The 17,481-nt window shown below is 39.1% G+C and overlaps 1 protein-coding gene across 1 annotated transcript in view; it reads right to left on the bottom strand.

Moving 5' to 3' along the window:
* Window positions 1–17,481, bottom strand: part of THSD7B (thrombospondin type 1 domain containing 7B) — a 297,251-nt gene that overhangs the window by 193,381 nt on the left and 86,389 nt on the right. The window lies entirely within an intron of this gene.

Genomic DNA, 17,481 nt, shown 5'->3' with positions numbered 1-17,481 from the left:
ATAAATAAATAAAAAATAGACAAATAAATAAATACATAAGAAAATAATCCTGATTTTTTTATTTTTGTAAAAGGAGGGAAAGCAGACAGGAACTGGATATAACTAAACTTCTTTTCCAATAGATGCCATGTTCCTCCTGCCCCATCCTCCAGGCCAGGGCTGCAGCTCTGCCCTCAGTCAGGCACCTTCTGCAGTGGTGGACAGGCTGGGGCGAGAGGGCACTGCAGAGTCCTCGAGGTTTAGACAGCTCCAGCTTTTGCTGAATCCCTCAGGCTATGTGCAAAAAATATTTGTCCTTTTTATGCCTCTGTTTCACACCGAAAGACATCAGCCCAAGGTAAGGACTCAGTCATGACAGATACCTTGAATGGGAAAAGGCAGCATAAAACTCTAGTGTGTTCTACAAGCTGTCCTACACTAATGACAGGCTTTTAACAGAATCCAGTGTGCTTAAAAACTAAGTAAAAAAAAAAAAAAAGAATTAATCTTTCAATATGCTTTTGAAGTTCAGTTACAGGGAAGACGTCCATTGACAACTTAAACATTCATCCTTGGTACTTCACCTTGATCTAACAGAATATTATTTTCTAATGGCACCAAGATTTGAAACCAGACATCAGATTATGTAAATACTGTCATCTAAAATATAATAGTCAAAATTCAGACCTCAAGTCCTGGGTGGCTTCTTATTTAATAGTGAAAAGTAACAATGATTAAGCATCACAACATAACTGTATCATGAACTTATTTATTTTTGTGCAGCACTTCAGCAAAGGCAGCTTAGTTTTTTGAGATGTGGAAGTTTCCAACAGGAGAAGTTTCATTTTCACCAGTTTTATTTAAAGAAAAACCTAAAACCAAAAATTATTTCTCTTTAGCATTGAACAGTTGAAACACATTAGGCAAATCAAGGATTTTCCATTTCTTAAGCCAGTGAATTGCATTAAAAGTAGCATTAAACCCCCCACCATGGAGGAATGCCAAGCAGTTGCAGCAGAGGAAACCACTCATCAACCTCACCACTGCTCTTTCCCTTCTGCACAGAACTCATCTCTTTAGTACATTTTATACACTCCTGGGTGCTGCTCCTAAACTGCTCTACTCATGAGCAGCAGAATGACCACTCTGCACATTAACAGAGACACTCTGCTGATGCCAGAAGCAAGAATTGGCCACCATTTAAAGTCAGATGTGAATTTAGAATGAAAAATTACCAAAAAAAAAACAAACAAAAAGACCCAAAAAACAAAACAAGCGTGAACTTGTAAGTAATTACACTGTCATTAGACACATTACAATTTGCAATTATTCCCTGGCAAACATAAAAACAGAGCCTGCTCTTGGCAAACCAGAAAAAGAAGCATAAAAAATATAATCAAAAATCAGATGCAAAACTCATTACTATAGATTTCTTTCACTTCCTGACAATCTCCTCAGGATGTGGCAGTAAACTTATCCACAATATTTCACTGCTTAGTTAAATACCCTGTTCAGTAGCTTAAATGAGAAAGTTGTAAATACTTCCTAGTCAATAGTCCACTTTGTAATTTTAATTTAATTATTTTTAGTTGGCTCATATTAAATTTACACTTTTCTCAAAATATATCTGAGTCAATTAACAGAAACATCTCAGCACAATGTGAATTATAATATTAACTGTGTTATAACCCCACTGGAATTGAGGCATCAGAAGCCTGAACTTCAGAAACATGCTTTACAACTCCCCATCTAGAATTGAAAGGCCACTGGTAATTAAAGAAGACTAAATAAAAGGAAATTAATTTCACAGTGATCTGTCTATAGAAAGTACAATAATATGAAGATAAAGGATTGATAGTCTGTCTCCTATGTATTGTAACCTAATCAGATACTAGATGGATGTTTGATCTCATCACAGCAGGACACAGATGGGAGAAACAGACTGTGGATGTACACGGAAACGCGGAGGCTCCAAACTGGGTGTAAGGAAAAACCTCACTGCTGTGAGATAACCCTGGGCACAGGCTGCCCCAAAGTCCAACAATACCTCCGTGGAGGTTTCCAAGATCTGAATAAACAAACCCTGAGAAACCTGGTGTGCATTCAGTGCTGAACCTGCTCTGTGATGAGGTTCAAGCGCATGACCTCCTGTGGTCCTTTTCAACCTGGGTTTCTCTATGTAGGAGCATCTAACTGAGAGCAAGGCTTTCTCCAGCAGGATGCCAAAAAAAAAGTATCTCACTAATAAGTACCACTGAGATCTGCAAAGTACCAGTAAACATACAGCAGCATGAATAAATCCATTAGATCCATTAGTCAACCAAGCCATAGAGAAGTTTAACCAAATCACTATTTCTAAAAATGAGAAGTGAAGCAGAACTTGCTGGGCTCACACAAAAATCGTAACAGACAGTCGAGGTGTCTTTGTTTATGAACAGCTGTGAACAAAGACATCCCTCTGTTTCTTCCAGGGCATCTGTAACACTACAAGCAAAGACATGAAAGGGATTAATAAGTCAAGGCAATCTATTAAAGCAAAATTACACATTGTTCTGATTCTCATCTTTTATCAGCCAGAAAGAGCTGTTCTATCACCCCATACAGCTTCTCTAACCCCTTTCAAAACATGCAGTAACAAAGCAACTGGAGTTTATTTGATGCACTGTGCACTGATTTGTTTTTCCTGCCTGCAAGACCTACCTACAACTGCATCATAATTGTGTCTGAAAGGATGCAGTGACATCTGCTCTCTGACACACCGGTCACACACACATAAGGCAAGCAGGCTACACAGACCATAATTACACTTTACAGACAAAATAAAACACCACTGAACGCCAAACTCAGAAGAGGAATCCCAATAAGAGCTGCTTAGCAAGTATGTTATTGCTTCATAAGAATTGCTAGAATAATTATGCTCTGTTTATTGTGACATTTTAGCTTAATTGAAACCATTTCACCATCGGAGAATTCATTCAATAATAAGCATCTCCCACAATGACTCTGTCCCTGATTCTATGCTCTGATTTGCAAACATAGCAGAGGATGAGCAATCAGTAAAATAGAATATTGTGTTAGTAATTTGTATCAGATAATAGATATGCTCTAGTGAAGGAACTGAAAAAATTAACAGACGACCATTGGAATAGTCCTATTTTTTAGCCATTTTACCTTCTCTTTCAGTTTAAGTATCAAATTTAGGAGCAACTGTTCAAGACCTTAACAACTTGCTTTTGAACAGAATCTCCTAATTCTTATCCCTCATAACAAAGATGTACAACTTCATTTACTGAAGAGTAACTCCATCAGATGTGACGTAACTCCTCAAAATCTCTGCAGCATCCACTTTAATTGAATACTTCTGCTTGAAATGTCCCAGAACCCCTCTCAATGTCATCCTTTCACCAAAGCATGGTTATGGGAAGGGCAAAGCTCCAACTCAGCCCGAGAATTCTGAGAACAGGTAACAACTGACTCAGAGAACACGAGTCTTATTCCTAATGCCACTGCAACTAATTAATCTTCACTATTAGTAAGAGAAAAAAAATAAATTCCACTGAATACATTTCATTAGAGTAACTGGTTGTTATGCAAGAAGGTTTTATGAGATTTATGTAATTTTAATGTAATTTTATGAAAATTATGCATGTTTTATGAGATTTGGACGTATATTTATTTCTCATATGCCAAAGCTGTTGCAGATCATATAAACTACAACACAGTTCCTCACCAATATTTTTTTTCTTGGCATGATGCGAAGGCATTGTGGTTCTTGGCACATTATGCCAAGAAAAAGTCATTCTAAAGATTTAGATAAGGATCCTACAGCCTCATCTTTACTTGCAGACTAAACAGGCTAAAATCTCTGGAGTCTAGGACACATCTGGGATGTTTCAGTGTTTGATAATACAGAGTAATGTTAGTATAGCTATAGTTGGCTGAACTGCCCATTCCCTTGCTTTCTAAAAGAGCCTTCCTGTCTCCTTGCCCTGCATCTACTGCCACATCTCAGCCAAAATACAGATTATTTTCCTTGCCTAGTCTTAACTGTCTCAATTATTTTCCTATTTATTATTAACAGTAATTCATTAAATCCTTTTGTGCTATCATCTGTATGAAAAATTCTATACAAAAGACTATTGTTCTATTTGCAGTGTGTCACACAGGGCATAAAAAATTCCTCTGATTCCTGGGATTAATTTTAAATACCTGCAGCACTTTTTTAAACTTTCATGACCTACACAAATGAGCAATTCAGCAGCTTAGTTATTCATCTTATTTCAGATCTGAATAAATGTGAAATTTAGTGACTTAAGCCATGCAGCAGTTTGTTCCAATTTTACATTTCAGGTTTTTCCCTTATTATCCATACGCTGTAACATGCAAGACACACTTCAGCAAGAAAGACATTCTGCAGCAGAATGTAATGAACACTGCTGTTTATGAAAATACAGAGATTTACTAACCCCTTGGCACTGGAAGGCAGGACTTCCCAATATTAAGAACTAATGTAAACAGTATTAGCTGAGCTACTCAATCATGTGCCCACACCCCAGAGACAGCCCAGGGAAAAATATTCTTTCCTTTCAACTCTCAATTAAAAAATAGAAAAATAAAAAATACCCCCACACATTGCAAAACATTTCTGTCATATTCATCCAACACATTTTGAGGGTCTGTGAGAACAGATTTCTGGCCTTGACAGCGCTGGATATTAGGAGATGAGACCATAATGTATATAAGCTTATGTATTGAAAAACAAAAGGAATAAATAGATCTTACCAGCAGATTACAGCTCTAAATTGTTTCCTGCATATGAGATTAAAACCACCTCAGTACTGGATTATAAATAGCTATAATCAAACTCTGGCCTTTTTGGAATTCCAAACATCTATGGAAACCAATTCTTTTTAAAACATAATAGCCTTTGTAAGGTGTTTGTAAATGTAACCTTAAGAGCAAAAGAAATGTTTCTTCAGTCACTCCATCCTGACTCTGGGGTTTGTAATCCCCAACAGGAACTGTTATTTCTCTCTCAGTGGAAAAAGAAACAAACAAAAAACAAACCAAAACCCGAATCGGCACAAGACAGGTGACACAGCACCTCCTGTAACGCAAACCCCTGGTACCAGTGGGGGCCAAGGGGAAATCGTGGGTGTTGCTGGACACCCCATTCAGCAGCACCTTCTTCTGAGCCCCCAGATATACTTAAATCTTTTCTCCCGTCCACAGGAAATCTCAGATCCCTTCAGGCACAATGAAACAAGAAGCTGAGGAGGTCCACTCTGATATTTGCAGGGAAGTAGAAGGAAGAAGGAGATATTTGTGAATGGGGTTATTTCTTCTTTGGCTCCAGGAACGGGGCAATTCTGAAGTCTCTCCAGTTGGATACAGCTCCTTGCACCACTGCTTTCAGACCAGCAAGTTTCACACAAAGATTTTTTCTGCTTTTCCCACACACTGCCTTCCCCTTGCTGCCCTTCACATAGGCAGTCACTCAGATATTTCTCAATCATGAAAAGCCTAGGTTTCACCCCATGTCCATGTTGTGCTAACAGCCCAGCTGGGATGCACTCAGCTCTGGAGAGTCCACCTCATCAGCATCTGCACAAGGAACCACCACACAAACACCACCAAGATCATAAAACCACAGAATGGCTTGGGCTGGAAGGGGCCATAAACATCATCTCATTCCAATTTCCTTCCTGGACACTTCCCACTAGGCCAGGTAACATGGGAAGACCCCATGAAGCCAGTGAAGATTGGCACTCAGGGCCCCTGAGGGAACCACAATAAGAAACTTTCTGTCAAAGGTTCGCCACTCTGAGACAAGGCCTTGGTGGGACAGCTGAGGGGAGGCACTGGCAGCAGTTCAACATCTGCTTATTCGAGCTCCAAGACACACAGAGAATTCTTATTTTAGTTCTGTAATAATTCATTACCCAGCAAACACCAAAGGTAGAGCCCAACCCCTCTTCCAAATTGTGACAACTGCAGTTTCTAATTTTCTTACTCTTTCATGAAGCTTAAATTATGTTTGTTCATTGAAATAACAGCAAAATTTTAAAAACTGTTTCAGAGAAAAAAGTTGTAAAATAATACAGCAATCTGCACACCTGCAAAACCTTTCTGAAGTATCCAAATTTACTTCACAAGCACATTATCACAGAAATACATGCATCCCCCTCCAGACATCATTTTAAGGGAGAACTATAATTTTTCTGCTCAGCTTCATCCTATTTCCAGCTTACATATTTTATAACCCACCACAGCCCAGAAGCCCACATACATTTTCAGCTACCACAGCGATCAATACACCATGGTAAAGGAAGCAAAATCCAGAGCTGCACATGGAGGTGCTACCAAGTCTGGCTGGGGTGAAACAGAGGAGCTGCTTTAGCTGTTCCTCAGCCTCCTGCAGAGCTGATGTGCCTACAGATGTGTCCTCCTGGGCAAATCCTCCAGGTGGGACCTCCATTTGGAGCAGCCTCTTGCTCTGGAACAGAAGTGGGGCTGCCCACAGTGCTTGGAAGAGAAAAGGTAAATCACAGACATCATGTACTTCTACGGAAATACCTTCTCAACCATATGGGCCACTCATTATTCCTAATAAACATTATAGAAGAGCTGTAGAATGGGCAGGAGCCCCATGGAGCCCAACTGCTGCTAATTAGTATTTCTGCAAAGTTGAAGAACACCCATAATAACAATTCCCTGGCAACAGCATAATTAATTCATGTGAAAGTACTGTTTTTAAACATGTGCATTATCAATTCTATAAAAACTGGACAGAGGTTATTGTAGGACTCTACAAACTGCTTTTACTGGGCATTTTCACTTTATTTACAGTCCATATTTAATTTTCCCCTTTCAATTATTAATAATTAAATTTCCATTTACTCTAGACACTCCATATTCTCGAGGAAAAGTGTTTTGGAAGAGCACAACTCGCTGTGTTGTGTGAAAATTGCTATGCAGAAATAAACCAAATGAGAAGCTATGCCAAAATGTGGAATATAAGTGTTCTCCAGCAGTAAATCAATTTCATTGTCCCACAGACACTGGAAGGACTGGCTGCTGACAGGAGGGTGGCTCAGCAATCTAAGAGGGACAAAGAGCTCCAGTTTCCAGTGCATAGCAGGGTGAAAGGTTTTGAGATGCCAGTGGTTTTCCCTTCAGAGAAGGACAGGCATATAGCACATACTAAAACAAAACAAACAAACCCAAAACAAAAAATAAAGCTAAATCCAGTTCACAGAAGTTCAATTAGAAGGGGGGAAAATAACTAATGTAATGGGAAAGCAAGAACAAAGACAATAATTTCCTAATTGAAACAACTCCCATCACATCATAAATTCTGCTTCTTGACAGCAGAACAGAATACTAAAATGCTTCAGTTTGCACTCAGGGAACATGACTGCATTACCTCATTCAGGCTTGCAGGTGTTAAGATAAGAAAAATCTTGGGACTCTTGTGCCAAGAATTACAAAATATAAGTAAGCACATCATATCTGGATGAGTGTGTGAAGAAAGAAAAATCTCCATCCCATCTGGAGGCAGACTTTGCCAGGCATCATTCCAAATGACTGCACATGCAGGTAAGTGAGAGCAAAATATGGTCAGATTAAGATCTGAACATCAGGCCAGACTGAGATCCAAGGATTGTATGAAGGGGTTGTATTAAGCCATGAAATTTTCTACTAGTTTTAATTTTGTTTTTTTTTTCCTTTTCCAGCTGAGACTGATTCCATGGAGCAAAAGCCAGTAATGCTCTAAGGATAAACAGAGAAGAGACTGTCATAATTTGGGCCATAAATTGTGTCAGGCCCTTACCAGGAGCCCAAGCGTTGCAAGTCCTGCAAAGTGTTAACCCACAGGTTTAGGGGAAGGGGAAAAGTTTGGGATGCTTTTTTTCAATTTCAGCACTTCTGAAATAAAGAAAGCTGAAAGTAGAACATCAGTTCCAGTAAGTTAAAGATGGAAGTGCTCAAACATCAAACATCATAACTGAAGTTATGTAGGGGTCAGCCTTACCACCCTGGTAGATCTTCACTAGCTCTTTGGCAGGTATTTTGCTCACACTATCCTGAATTTATAGTGGTTTTGCATTTCTGAATGGCCTTCATCTATCACTGAAATCCTAACAGATGGACATCTTTACTTACATTTTCACAGCTTCAGCACAAGAGATAAAACCACCTCCTCTGAGATGTTTAAACAGCTGATAATACCTAATCCTGAGGCTGGTTTTGCTAGCGCAGCCCCACGTTTCTTTCAAAAACCACTACCAGATGTGGCAGGCAGCACTCAGGTTTTCTGTTTGCTGAGCAGAGATGAACAATCTTGAACCTGGAAATCTGGTCACTGTTGCCATAAAAGATCTCACACCCTGATTTTTTTTTTTATAAAAAAGAATGGTGACATGGTAAAATAGCAGTTACAGATGCACATATGTTGTACATGTATTTCACATCCAAACAAAGGCATCTGCTATCACAACGTTAGCCCACACTTTGCAACTGAAGACTCTTTAGAAACAGACGTTCTTACACATAAGTAATCATTTAACAAGGCCTCAGAAATGCAGCCCTTAATAGATTTAATTAACAGGTTAATGATGTGCATAGCATGCATGCTCTCAAAAGCAAAGATTTTCACATTAAGCTTGTTTCTGTTTCACAGGAACAGCTTTCTGTAGAATATCTGTGCTATTGTAATTACACATCTGGCACTTCTGCTGCTTTCAATTGCAGAGATATTTACAAACAGTGCTAGTAATTTGCACAAGAGCACCTATCTGTTCTACTGTTTTACACTACAAATAAAGATATTTGCATGAAAATTCAACTGCAAAGAGTCCTCTTTTGTACTCCTGAGTGGTTCTACTGAATATATAAAATGATCATTTAGCCTGCACAATAAATCTAACAAACTGATGTCATGACTGCCTGAAATACCTGCATAAACTAAGCCTGCCTTGGGTTCACCTTGATATAAAGGGGTCAAGTAAAAATTTTTAGATAATTTTAAATTAAACATCAGCCCTGGTAATCATCTCTGGTTCCCTGTGCCACCACATGGCAAAACTAATATTTTAAAAAATAATTTCTTGGCGACGTTCATTCATCATCCTCACTATAACTGGGAAATGATCGAAAATCAGGCCAGAATAATGGAAATCCCACATTATCTCTACCAGTGTTGTCAAGATAATGCAGTGGTTATTAATTTAAATACGCCTCAAAGAACTATCACAACTTCAAACACGATTCAAGAAGATAAAAAGCAATTCCTGCCTCAAGCTGCTTTCAGTTCAATTTAGGTCACATTTAGGTTCATCAGATAGCACCTGAAATCCCTCAACTTACACAATATTGACAGAAGATGTTGCTGCCCCAGTGTTTAATCAAAGGAGTGGATGAGCCCAAAGTCCTGACTGAAAGAGATGCTATCAAAGGAATCTTCCAACACCTGCTCCAGCTCAGGAATGGCAGAAGAGATGAGCCAAGACAAATATCCCTTTCCCCTTCATATGTTAAGACACATCTGATTAAGAAAAATCATAAATGATTTAATAAAAGGAAAAGGATATATGTGTGAATGTGCATAAGGTACATAGCTGATGTCAAATATTTAAGTACACACAGACAGACATATAAATATGTGCTGTGAGATATTTATATCCAAATTGTCCCACTTTTCTCGCATTTTGGAATCAATCAGTGTTTTCCTGCTCAGTCTGTATCCAACACACCAGAAGTATGTCTGAAATGTCATGATTATCATACCATGGGGTTCTGAAATGCTGGAACTAGCTCCTAACCCTTCTCACAGGAGATATTTCCAGTGCCTTGGAGGTCATGACGGAGGCTGTGGATACTTCTGAAGATCAGATTATGACAGGCAATGGACAAAACACTGAAATCTGGTAACCTAATTATTCCAAATCCCCTGAGAGTAATGCGGACAGGCAGAATGAGGAGTGTGGGGAAAGGAGCAATAAAAACACTTAGCTAATAATCCTGAACCACAGATTTCAAGTGGCTTTTAGTTTTGCTGTTTTTATATGAGAAAGCTGTTTCCATATGAACCAGCTCATTAGCATGCCCCAGCTGGTTCATTAACCAGTACATGAAGATTCAATATCACCACAAGAAAACAACAAACTGCTAAAGAAAGAAATTCCTTAAGAAACGGCGAGGGCTATCCAGGCTTTTCCAGAAGGAAACGCAGCTCTTGGTCTTCTCCCCTGGTTTAAAGAATTGCAGAGTTCAGAGCAGAGTTTGTGTAACCATCCACCAGGCACAGGAAACCTGTCTACACCCGCAGCAGATGGGGAACACTCAGCTGTAGACAAATCAGACTGGTACTTCTGTGAAATAAGAAAAATTGGCTTTCCCACTAGGGATACTGACATAACTGCTCTTAATTGAGTTTTAATTCCACTAGGAATTCTTTAATTCAATGAAGCCACTTGGAAACAGTATTCTATTATAAATGTCTATTCCTTTCTTATGATTCCCATAATAAACTTTATTCAGAATATTCTGAGGTAAGTAAAGCAAATTTGATTTGGGATCCTTTGAACAGTAAGCCATATATTTTACATATACAAAGAGAAATGACTGGTCAAGTGCAAAAATCAATGAAGAAATGGGAGCTAAGAAAACGAAATCCATATTCATTACATGTTTAAAACATTTACAGTCTGCCCTATATGAAGTTTAGAAATTCAAGATATCATCTTTGAAAATTGATCTTAAATGACTTGTATTCCTTCTGCAATGATGCAGAAAGATTTTTAGCTTCTATCCAATCTTGATACCACTGCACGTATAGAACGGGTGTTCCAAAAAGTATAAAGAGAAAGCAAAAACACTCTGTATATGGCTAATAATCTGTATGAACTTCAGGTCTTTTTAAAACAAACAAAAATTCCAATTTCTTTAAACAATATTTACTGTTCACAGGATGTGGGTTTTTTTAATCCTTTCTTAAAGCTGGTATGCTAAATTTAAACTGTTTCTACTTTAATGTCTTAAGAACAGAGAAGAGGAAAACATCTCCTGACCTCTGAGCTTGGTCACTGTAAGGCAATGTAGGCTGCATTGTCATAGGTTCTTTTACTTAAAGACCAGCTAGTTTTATTGCCCCATCACTTTTCCCAAACCATTTCACTGTACCATATTCCCATTCTCCCAGGTATTCTAACTTAAACCAATAAAACACTCTTGACAGGCAAACTAAGCAACTAAATACTCTTCCACATTCATTTTTACTCATGCAAGAACACAGTATTAATGATTACTCAGTCACCATTTCCATTTATCTAAATTTGTCTGGTTATAATAGTTGCTGCCCAAAGAATTTTCCCCTGATAATGACGGATGTGTGATCACACACCATACCCACAGATAGCCTTATCCATTTTCACAAGCCATCAGTTTGCACCAGACTATGAAAGCAGAAGCTTCCCACCATGTGTCCAGAAAACCTCACACCAAACTTTGCAATAAAGAGAAACTAAAATAGTGTATGCCCTCCTACATTGCCCCTCTTGGCCCTTCAGGACAGCTTCCAGCAGGATCCTTGGGAAGAAACCACCAATATCGTATTTCTTCTGGGAGAAGACTCCAGATGGTGACAACACACCACCTCCTGAGGGTGACACCCCCAGCCTTAGGATGCATGGGAGCAAGGGAACAGTAACACCAGGAAAGGTGTACAAGGTGGGAACTGTGTAACAGCTTTACCTGCATTGCTCTTCTTCCCCATAATGACAAGATCTTAACTAACATTGATGTTCCTCTTACAGCTTCAGCCACAAACCATTAATTAACAGGTTTTATTTATCTCTTCCTCCTTGACCAAGAACAAGAGGAGAAAAAATTTGCCTTGCAAAGCTTTGACTCATATTACAGATGGACTCTCCTTCTCAGTCCATATAGATCTGTGTTTTTATTCCTGAAACTGCAGTCCCAAACCCTACCAGGACTGCAATGAATCAGGAACAAGGAATCAGGTTCTCCCAGACCAGCCCAGAAAAAGCACTGGTAAACACACAAGTGCCTGCTGGAATGTAACAGATTCAAATCCCAAGTCTTGGGAATAAATCAGCCTCAGTAAGTAAAATAGAGATGTTTTGCATCAGTCTTTACATTTATTAGGTACTGCAATGCCTTGGAAAAACAAGTCACTATGGCTTCCTGACTACAAAGTTCAGAGTCTTGCGTATTGCAACAGGCCTTAATCTTTTCAAATAATTCATTTCATTTCACATGTAATAGCTGAAGAACACTATGCGTAACAAAGAGACTTTTGACAGAAAATTATTTAATTTTTTTTTAAATACCAACTAATCAAAACATTTTATAAATTCTTCTTTAGATTAGGGCTGTACTAAAGCCCTTCTCAAGTTTCCTAAGTGAATAAACCCATCCATAACAACAAGTCTGTAGGGCTTTCTATATTCATAATTTATGGGATAAACAGATTTTCCCTGTTGAAACTTTGGTGAGGCTTGAAAACACCTTTTTATGGTCACCCTACAAAACCCTCCAAAATCATGCAATTATAATGAAATTGCTCACACAAGCTACATTAAAATATTAACTCAGCATCAAGAATATAGATAAAGGGCATGCAGCAGTAACAACAGCATGTGCCATCAGGCCAACAGGGATTACAGCATTCAACAGCTGGACCATTAGAACAAGACACTGGGTGCCAATCACACTGATAAAAAGTAAGGGGGGTTTACTGATCACCATGCCCCAGGGAGGAGGAAGAACAGCTGCTATTTCCTGCAGAATCCGTCATATTTCCTCTCTTCAGGGAATTCAAGCCCCAGACAAATAAATTGGTTGGGCAGGCACAAGAATTCAGTTTTTTCCAGTCTATTTTTGCGTATGTGTTTGCCAGCTCAAGGAGAAAAACACTTTTACAGCAAGACTAAATATCTGTCCCTGCAACATCCATGTTCTTCACTGGGGGTTTGCAGTGTCAGCACCAGCAGACACTTGACAGAAGCATCCATGGCATCATTTTCCAAAGGGAAACAGGGGCAACCTGGTCTCTGTAATTCTGTTATTCAATTTGAGGTGAGCAGAGTCTGCATTCCTACTCCGTTTTTCATTTAACTGTCCTACATGCTGAACTAATTGCTAAGTTTCATTGATGAACTTCGGTTTGCCAAGAAACATTTTACAGTAACTTCTTTGAATTTCCAAATGGATATCAGGCTGTTATATAATTTCTTTTAAGAAGTCACAGGAAAGAATTCCGTATCGACTCAGACTCGCTTCCCACTGATGCCTAATCCATATTGCAATAATAATGTAAATTATCTCTGAGGAGTGGTTAGCTGTTGTGGTCAGATCACATTGCAGGCAGACAAGCTCAACCAATACATAAACTGTGTGGGAGCATGGCAAATGTGCTGATTATGTAAATGGAATTGTTTGAAGTCAAAGATGCGGGCCTGTATTTCACTGATAAAATGTGTAAAATAGGAAAAAAACACTGTGTAAGCAATTAAATTTAACTTTCTAATCAATAAAAGGCAAACTGGGACCTAAATCCACTTTATGGGATTTAGGAATCAAAGTCTTCCTGCAACTCAAAGACAGCTGTGATGCCCATTTGACTAGAGGGGAACTTACTGTAAGACAAAAATGTCACATTCTATCTTGATACCACACACAAGAGAGTCATGTGTCATTAGATTAAGATAATTTGGTCTAATGATGCTCCTGATCTTTAGGTCTGGCTGGCATTCTTTGTAAATAAAGCTGTAGTCTCCACACTTTTGATGGCAGCATCTCACAGGAGTTTGACAGATGAGCACACCTGTCCCTGGTAACGCTTTGGATTCTTTTGTAGCTCCAGTATATCTCCGAGGACTCCAGAGGCAGGAAACATATTGTGCCTTAAACTTGCACTTCATTTCAGATATTTCCATGTTGGCAGGACTCAGGTTGGTTCCAACGTGCCCAGAACTGCAAAGCATCAATTCTCCCACCCTGTCCTGTGAGGAGGCCACAAAAAAACCAAATGTGGTGGCCCAGCACAGTCAGAACACAGCTTTGATGTCACTGCTGGCTGCCAAATACAGAGTCCACTTCATTCTTCTTTCTCTCCTGATTCATTCATTTCATACAATCATAGAATAGTTTGGGTTGGAAGGATTTTAAAGACCACCATTCCAACCCCTACCATGGGCAGGGACACTTTCCACAAGATCAGGTTGCTCCAGCCTGACCTAAAACACTTCCAGGGGCATCCATAACTTCTCTGGCAACCTGTCCCAGTCCTCACCACCCTCACAGGGCAGAAATCTCATTTCCCTGTGTTGCCACTGAAACACGGCACAATCTGCCACCAAACATGACCTCCTCCACTTCACAGAACTCAAAAAATTCAGCAGTTTCTACAGACCCTGCTTATGCCAAGTTTCTTCTTTACCATTACCTATGAATTGCTGTTCTGTATTTTACCTGCCATGATCTGCAGCTTTATCCATTTCTCTGCTTTGTAAAGCACTGTGCAGGGTCAGTCTTACTGAAACAACAAATACCCTTACAGGTGACATTTCCACATATGAAAAAGAGATGGAACTACATGGAACACATGCATATAAACACACTCAGAGGTGTCTTCTGATGCAGGAAGAACTGAAAGAGACATTCACAACACACAGTTGGGGCTGCAATGGTCAGGCTTCAGTCTGGAAAGCACCAAATGACCACCATCTGCAAGGCTTCTGATAGTTCACTAATTAATGATCAAGATTGCATTTTCTCCAGCATAATTTTGTGCTTTTATATGGGTATCTTATTTGATTATAATTATCACAGACTGGAGAAGTTTATTAGGGCCAATCATTTTGTAATGCAATTAAAACCCCAGGGGAACAATACAAAGTAATTTTTATTGGTGATGAGAGCTTATAACCAAAAGGGAACCGACTTATTGATCACAATTACTTCAAATTAGAAAATTAAAACAAATTGCATGAATTTTCCAATAGTTTTTTTTGTTAATACCGGAGTTAAAACAACCAGTTTGTGTTAAAAGTGTTGGAATGAGCTGATCTTTGGGCTCCTTCTGACTCCTCTGCATTCACCACTTAGGGGAAGGGATTATGCAGCCTTTTTCTCCTCCTGCATGAAATCACCCAGTCTCAAAATAGCTCTCTGGGCTATTGCCTCTGCTTCCCAACCCTGTTAACACAACACCTCTAATTCTTTCCCTTCCACAACACTGTGACACTTCCCATTAAAATGAGTCCAAAAACCATTTCTCTACAGCACAAATAATTATTTATTCTTTCACCCAAAGGTATTAACATGGAGATTGGAGGGTAAAAACAATGAGAAGTCTCAATGAATGGATTCCATGTACATACACCTTATCCTGTTCTTTTATACATTTTTAGAATACCTCCACCTCAGAGCTGGTAAAACAAATTATTCTCTTTCCCATTCTGTCACTCTCTCTCTATTGTCATCCTAAAGGTGTTCCTTTTCTTTCTGTGCCCAGACAAGAGCCTTTCAGGGTTTAGTATGCTCCTTGCTCCAAGACCTGCTTAAGAAAAGCAATACATAGCACACTGATGGGTGCCACAATGTGATTTATTTCCATTGCACAGTTCCCCACAGTTTCCCCTGAGAACCCAAGTAATCACTGTGAGAACATCTCATCACTGCCACCGGTTTAGCCCCATTTGCTCCCCCTCAAGAGAGCCTTTTGATTTACCATCTTGCATTTAACCGAGATAATATTATAGTGTGTTCCAAATTCCACTGTAGTATTCTAAAAAATGTTCTGTTTTGAGAAATAATGTTTAGCTAGTCAGTCTACACTGGATGGCTGTCTGCACAGCTCTTTCCAGACAATATCAACAACATCCTTACACCACGCTATTTAAACATTTTGTAGTTCTGATGAATGAGACCCAGTATCTGATATGCCATACAAAAACTGGAAACTAACCTAAAAAATTAAAAAAGTTCTAAAGAAGGTATTTTACATTTTCTCTTAGCAAAAACTGACCTAAGAAAATAGTCTGTAGAGGAATAAAAGGCAGATCAGGGAAATACCAGCCAACATTATCCACATGAATAACCTTTCTCCGGGCAGGTACACCTTCTGCTGGGGCATTTACACCAGGACAGGCTTTCCAGCAGCAGGTACAAGCAGTGGCACCCAGAGCCAGGACACCTTCACTGCCATCAGCCACCTCACAGGAACCAAGGAGAGCCACAGGCACAGCAGGAAAAGGCTGACTTCTATATAAATCAGCTTCCTTTGATTGTACTTAGGAATTACATAAGAGAAATAGCAGAAGAGCCAGCTGTGACTGGCACTGAACAATTTTTGTAAGTGTGCTTAATAGCACAGAATACAGGCATTTCTTCCTGCGTCAATATTCCACTGCAAAAGCTTTTCTCCTGAGGCTTAGAGAAATCCTTCCTCCTCTAATCCTGTTTTCCAGTGACAACTTAAGAATTGAAATGGCAATAATTTCCCATCTCCAGTGCTAATTCACAAACTGCCAAACCTTTTTTTCCCCTCTGCCGTTCTACTCATCCAGCAGAGCTCTGTCTCCTCACAGAACACGAGTTTCAACTCTTCCGCTCTACCACGGATGGGTAGAGAAGGATGGGGAACCACTTCTTAAATTATACCTTTGCTGATTTTTAATTTGTACTCTTTGGAAAGAATACCAAAATCATCTTGGATCAAGGCCACTTAGCTCAAGGCAGTGATGCTTAAACTCTCCAGCCCCACTGGACACCCAAGACTGGGCACCTGGTGTCCCTGAACAGTAGTTTATAGTCATTTGCAATATACAGAATACCAATTAATTTCAAATACTTATTAAAAAAAAAAAGTAGTTTCCTCTAATAAATCAGCACTGCCTGTGTTTGTCAATTTATTTGCAGCAGCTCATACGCCCACTGAGCCTTGCACTGGCAGCAGCATCTGGATTAACCACTGTTGTGCTGTTAATCACATTTGTCAATTATGAACTGCAACAATTAGAATGCTGCTTGATCTTTAAACATTTCAGAACTAATAAATTAGCAAGATAGATAGATATATTTATATATATATGAAGAGGTCTAAGAACAGGATACACACTCACTTCAGACTTCAAGTCTCAGATAATTCTGCACAGCAGACACTTTAAGGGCAGATGAAGTACTTTTTCTTTTTAATCTGACTGGTGCCAGTTCTGAACCAGAATACTATTTCATCCCAAAATGGAACACTGTACAGACTGAGTCAATGCCTGTGAAAGTCACTGGAATGCTTAGATATATTTGTTCTGTGTTTTTACAATAAAAAAGAAAAAGAAAATTCTATGTCTGCATTGTGACTCAGTGTCAATTAGACACTAACACCTCAGGCATTTTCCTTCTGGCTTGATACCCAACTCCACAAATATTAGTTGAAAAGGAAGAGTTTTTCCAAGGCCACATTTGAGCATATCATGT

This window comes from Parus major, chromosome 7 (assembly GCF_001522545.3).
Source record: "Parus major isolate Abel chromosome 7, Parus_major1.1, whole genome shotgun sequence".
NCBI classification, from domain to species: Eukaryota; Metazoa; Chordata; class Aves; order Passeriformes; family Paridae; genus Parus; species Parus major.
Note: the sequence above shows the minus strand (reverse complement) of the source record. Positions and strands in the feature narration are given on the sequence as shown.